This window comes from Tamandua tetradactyla, chromosome 7 (genome assembly GCF_023851605.1).
Source record: "Tamandua tetradactyla isolate mTamTet1 chromosome 7, mTamTet1.pri, whole genome shotgun sequence".
Taxonomy (NCBI): domain Eukaryota; kingdom Metazoa; phylum Chordata; class Mammalia; order Pilosa; family Myrmecophagidae; genus Tamandua; species Tamandua tetradactyla.
This window is the reverse complement of record NC_135333.1, coordinates 68,689,676-68,696,299: the sequence shown is the minus strand read 5'-3', so window position 1 is coordinate 68,696,299 and position 6,624 is coordinate 68,689,676. Positions and strand designations below refer to the sequence as shown.

General features: G+C 40.9%; 1 pseudogene; it reads left to right on the top strand.

The window, feature by feature from the left end:
* Window positions 1-3,909: 3,909 nt before the first annotated feature.
* On the top strand, window positions 3,910-6,106 carry LOC143691398 (heterogeneous nuclear ribonucleoprotein H2-like; annotated as a pseudogene).
* Window positions 6,107-6,624: the final 518 nt, after the last annotated feature.

Genomic DNA, 6,624 nt, shown 5'->3' with positions numbered 1-6,624 from the left:
TTTTATAGGACTCCAGAAACTTCTCAAGGCCCACCCAAATGGGTGGAGACATGTCATCACCTAATCCAGTTTAACAACCACTCTTGATTAAATCACATCTCCAGGAAGACGATCTGATTACAGTTTCAAACATACAATACTGAATAGGGATTAGAAGAAGCCGCTGCCTTTACAAAATGGGATTAGGATTAAAACATGGCTTTTCTAGGGTCCATATATGATTTCAAACCAGCACACTTTTTTTTATTAATCTCTAAATAAAAAAGAATAACAGACATATTTTTTGCCTAACAATACTCAACTGTCCTGTGCACAACCAGAAATGCACTAAATCTCTCCACAATAAGGTACAAGTCCTTGGATAATATTCACTCTTAAACTTGATATCCTATGACTTAAAAACTATAGCATGAACAATACAATTTATACAATTTATAAAGGGGATAAGATAGAGAAGAAAATAAAGATATTTGCTTATGTGCAAATACAAACATAACAAAACAAGGAAGAAATATTCATACTATTACAGTCCTCATTTCTGTAACTGGTCACATGGTCATAGTTCATTTTTATCACTACCTTCTTTTACTACCCATTCCATCACAATATTACAAAAGCCTTAAATAATATGGGTAACAGTATTAAGTACAAGGTTTCATGAAAATCTGCTACAAGCATTTTGGGCCTAAGGCAAAATTCTCCTCTGGCTTTGGACCTCTACAACTCAGAACAAATTATTTGCTTCCAATATAGAAAAGAGGGACAGTCATAGGATAAATATTTCCATTGCCGTAGGGAGAAATCAGAAGGAAACATGGGTCAAACATCACAAACAGTTCTGAAACCTGCAGGGCAAACTTGATTAGATTTCAAAGTCTGAGAGTCATCTACAGGAAGATGTTTTATCCTTGGACTTTGAGAAAGTGGCAGTTCATCATTTCCAAGGGCTTACGCAGTGGTCCTGCTCTCTCCAAGCTTTGGGGAGACCACCATGTTCTTGGCTCCACCCTCTGCAAGCACTGGGGAAGCACCTGGATTCCTTTTCATCTCCACAGCACACTCTCACGCCCTTACAACAGTGGGGTGGTGGCCAGGCTCTCCCCAAGCCCTAGGGAATGTGCTCTACCATCTCTGAGCTCTGAGGCAGCAATATTCTTCCTGAACAATGGGGCGTCCAAGATCCCCTAAATTCTCCAGGCATCTGAGAGCCCTGGGGTGGTAACACTCTTCCTGAACAATGGAGAGAAAAGCCCACCATATGCAAACTTCAGGGCAAAACACCCCTTCTATGAGTATGGATAGGTTTGCTCTCCTGGCCCAAGGTTTCTTGGCTCCAGACCTTAGCTTCCATGGTTCTGCCTCTGAAGTCATTTTTTCCTTAAATCTGTCCCTTTTCAGTTCCTTTTAGACCAAGCTGGCAGTGGTTCCTTTCATATAGATCTCACAAGAAACTTGCTGATTTAGCATGCAGCAAACAGGGGTTCTAGCCATCAGACCATAGAACTTTCCACAAATTCTTTCTGGATAGCTGCATTTCCAGTACTGACTCCCACTGACATGGCTGATTGGTTCTTCCATGTTCAGTTAAATTCTCACATGGGGCACTAGCCTCTGGGTTTCACTTTCTGGAATCCCAGAATTTTCCAGATGATTGATTTCTGGTTTCTTTGTACCCAAGAGTTCAGTTCTCACATTTTACTATAAGCTGCCAGAAGAAGCCAAGCTGTATTTTCCACATTTAGTTTGAAAATTTCCTGTGCTAGATATCTAAGCTCATTGCTCTCAAATTCTCCCATCCAGCACAAGAACTCAATTTTGCCAAATTTTTTGCCACTTTAAAACAAGGGTTGCCTTCCTCCCAGTTTGCAATGACACATTAATCATTTATGTCTAAGTCCTCGTCAGAGATATCTTTAGAATCCATAAATCTACCAACAGTCTCTTCAAAGCCATCTAGGCCTTTCCTATCAAGTTCCACACAATTCTTCCAGTTCTTCCCCTTATCCACTTATAATACCATTCCAGTATTTTTGGTACTTGCAAATCACAGCACCCCACTCTTCTGGTACCAAAATCTGTTTTGATTTGCTAAAGCTGCTGATATACAATATACCAGAAATGGACTGGCTTTTTAAATTTTTATATGCTATATGCCTGGGGTCACATTTCATTCTTTTTCCTTGTGATTATCCTGTTATTGCAGTACCATTTGCTGGGTTTTTGTTTTTTCTTTCTTTGCTTGTTTGTTTGTTTTTGGAAAGTGCATGGGCCATGAATCACACCTGGATCTCCTGCATGGCAGATGAGAATTCTACCACTGAACTATTCTTGCATCACCATGGATTGGCTGTTACAAAGGGATTTATTAGGTTACAAATTTACGGTTCTATGGCCATGAAAATGTCTGAATTAAGGCATAAAAAAGGAGATACTTTCTCTGAGGAAAGTCTGCTGGTATCTGGGGTTCCTCTCTCACATGAGAAGGCACATGACAACGTTTACTGGTTCTTCTCTCCTGGATTCTGGTTTTGAAATGGCTCTCACAGCCCCTGTAGGTCCTTCTCTTTCTCCTGGGGCATTTTTTTTCTCTCTCTTAGCTTCTCTGAGCTCTCTCCAAAGTGCCTGTGCCTTTTATCCTCTCATAACGACTATAACAAAGGGGATTAAGACCCACTTTGTTTGAATGGACTGGGTAACATCTCAATGGAATCAACCTAACCAGAAGGTCCCATCCACAATAGGTCTGCATCAACACGGATAGATTAAAAGAAGATAAGCTTTTATGGGGTCCATAACAGATTCAAACCAGCAAAGAAGGCATAGAAATACAAAAGAGCTAGGTGTGTTCTGGGAGCTATTAATTCAGAATTGCTGATGTAAAAAGGCCAGATTGAGAAGTAATGAGTACGGATGGGTGAATGGGGCCAGGTCACAAAGTGCTAAAGGACCATGACATTAGCTGTTTTAGTTTCTTGGCTGCCAAATAAAATACCATGTAATGGGTTGGTGCAAACAATGGGGATTTATTGGCTCATGATTTTGAGGCTAGTAGAAGTCCGCAATCAAGGGATCATCAAGGCAAAGCATTCTCCCAGAAGACTGTGTTGTTCTGGGGCTGACTTGCCCCAGAGATGCTTGGTCTTTGACTTTACTTGGCAATGCCTGTGGCGACCTCTCCTGGCTTCTCTCTACTCTTCTGGCTTCCTTTGACTTTCAGCTTCTGGCTGCTCCCTGTGGCTTCTCTGTCTGACTTACACCGTATTTATAAAGGGCTCTAGTAATCCAGATTAAACCCAACTTGATTCATTAGGGCCACACTTTAACTGAAGTCACATCTTGAAGAGATTTTATTTATAATGGGCCTTGCCCTCAGGTAGGAATACAAAACCTGGGTACAAATGATGATAGAGTAAAATGTGAGAAGTAGCCAAATAGAAGAGGAAGAAGGGGAACTGGGGAGCTACTGTTGCTTGGGCACAAAACCAGCACCCAGAATGATTTGCTCAAGACCACTTGCTGTTAAGCCAGGATTCAAACACAACTCTGTCTTGACTTCAAAGCCAACCCTCTCATGGGCATCAAAAGTGTTAAAAATGCTCACATTCTGATTTAACAATCCCAGTTCTAGGAGTCTATTCTAAGGAAATAAATGAGGACCTGTGCAAACATTTAGCTGTAAAGATGGTCTGTGAAATTTCTTTATAATAGTAACAAAAAAGGGGAAAATAACATAAATGCCCAACAATCAGAGATTGGCTAAGTATATTATGTTTTAAATGATGGACTACCGTATAGCTATTAAAATAATATTTTTAAACTGTATTTGTTCTCAGCCACGTTTGAGTCGCGTGCCCTGCCTCTGTTGATGCCGGCACCCTGCAGAGTCGACGGTGCTGGGCACTGAGGGCAGAGAGTTTGTGGTGAACACGCATGGCCTGCCCTGGTCCTGCTCAGCGGACGAGGTGTAGACGTTCTTCTCAGAGTGCAGAATTCACAAAGGGGCTCAAGGTATTCATTTCATATACACCGGAGAAGGCAGACCAAGTGGTGAGGCTTTTGTGGAACTCGAATCAGAAGATGAAGTCAAACTGGCCTTGGAAAAAGACAAAGAAACTATGGGACATAGATATGTTGACAAACTCAAGTCAAACAGTGCTGAAATGGATTGGGTGTTGAACATACTGGTCCAAATAGTCCTGACACAGCCAATGATGGCTTTTTGCATCTTAAAGATTCCCCTTTGGGTGTAGCAAGGAAGAAATTGTTCAGTTCTTCTCAGGGTTGGAAATCATGCCAGATGAGATAACATCATCAGTGGACTTCCAGGGAATGAGAACCGGGGAGACCTTCATGCAGTTTGCTTACAGGAAGTAACTGAAAAGACTCTAAAGAAACACAAGGAAAGAACAGGGCGTAGGTATATCAAAATCTTTAAGTGCAGTTGAGCTGAAGTTAGAACTTACTATGCTCCTCCAAGACAGCTCATGGCCATGCAGTGGCCAGGTCCCCATGATAGACCTGGGGCAGCAGAGGGTATAACAGTATTGGCAGGGGAGCTGGTTTTGTGAGGATGAGACGTGATGCTTATGGTGGAGGCTATGGAGGCTATGATGATAATGGCTATAATGACGGCTATGGATTTGGGTCATATCAATTTGGAAGAGACTTCAATTACTACTTTTCAGGAATGTCTGATCACAGATACAGGAATGGTGGTTCTACTTTCCAGAGCACAACAGGACACTGTACACACATGTGGGGATTACCTCACAGAGCTACTGAGAAGGACGTTTACAACTTTTTCACCACTCAATCCTGTGAGAGTACACATTGAAATTCTTCCTGATGGCAGAGTTATTGGTAAGGCAGGTGTTGAATTTGCTACTCATGAAGATGCCATGGCAGCTATGTTAAAAGTCAAAGCAAAGGTCAGGCCACGATGGCTCAGCAGGCAGAGTTTTCGCCTGTCATGCCGGAGACCCGGGTTTGATTCCTGGTGCCTGCCCATGCCAAAAAAAAAAGCAAATATGCAACACAGATAAGTAGAGCTCTTCTTGAGTTCTACAGCAGGAACAAGCAGTGGTGCTTATGCAAACCAGTTCAGTTGTGGTGGCCCAGATAGCCAGGAGCTGAGTGGGGATTATGGAAGTGGCTATGGCAGTCAGAGCAGCATGCATGGATATGACCAAGTTTTACAGAAAAACTCCAGTGACTTTCAATCAAACATTGCATAGGTAACCAAGGAGCAGTGAACAGCAGCTACTACAGTAGTGGAAGCTGGGAGTGAATGGAATAGAGGGATGTCTGGCATGTCCAGTATGAGTGGGGAATGGGGGATGTAATTGATCTTGATCCCTGACTCTTGGTCAACAATTTTTTTTTAAGAAAAAACAAAACTAAAGTTTAAACAGTTTGGTAATACAAGCTTTGAAGTAGAAATCAGGATTATTTTAAAGATTTCAGGTTCAGTATTTTTTAACACAAACATTCATCAAGGATGTAATGACAAAGATTGAGTAAGGTATAACTGTTGAACAATTTTCAGCTTTTCTCAAGTTAGTTATGTTGTAGGATGCATTTAAGCAGTAAGCGTATTTAGGTTAAAGCTGTTCAATTATGTTGAGTGTTATTCTTATATCTACCACATTGTATTGAACTCTGGATGCATGTTTGCTATTTTTGTAAAACTCAAAATTTAGGAGCTATGTCTATACAATTAAAAGTGAAACATTCGGCATGTTTGTTAATTCCAGTTTCATTCAATAACCTGTAAGGCATGTAAGTGTAAGCTTTTTTAAGTTAATGGGGGAAACATGAGAAGCAAAGCCAGTACTTTAGGTTTTGGTCTTGGTGTTTGTATGAAATTCTGAGACCTTGATATAAATCTTTCATTGTATCGTGATTACCTATAGGTGTATGGTACTAAGTGAAAATTGTCAAATAAATTTTCCTTTTAAAAACTGCAAAAAAAAAAAAACCCACCACTATTTGTTAATATGGAAAATGTTCACAACACATTATTGCATAAAATAAGCAGATTACACTACATATTACATAGAACTTTAAAAAAAAGTATCAAAGAATTTTGACTTTTATATATTTTGCTAACCTGAATCTTCTAAATTCTTTTACTAAAATGAATAAATTTTACCGAGCAACAACAACAAATAAAATTAAACAGAGTTTCTATTTCCTCCTCTGTATATAAATAAATTATTTAGAAATAAAATAAAGCATTTAAACATTTAGCACAGAGCCTGGCACATAGTTAAGCATCATTGAATATTAGCTGCTGATGCTACTGCCCTAATTCCTGGTTCTATCACAGCAATGATGCTCCTGTCACAACCACGATGGCCATGTAACCACCACCACTCGCTGGGGAAAAGTGTTGGAAACCCTGCAAGGGACAGTGTGGGTTTTCAAGACTCAGCCCATGGAAAGACATATTACCCCAGCAACAACAAGTAGATGGGAGGCAGACTCAGGGCCCAGAAAATAAGGGAGAGACTCAGGCCAGCCTCTGGTTTTGGTGATGCCAGATGCAGTGCCGGGGCGCTGGCTTGGAGTCCTAGAAGGGCAGCCGTGGTCTGCAAGCCTGTTACTGCCATGAAGGCCCAGCCA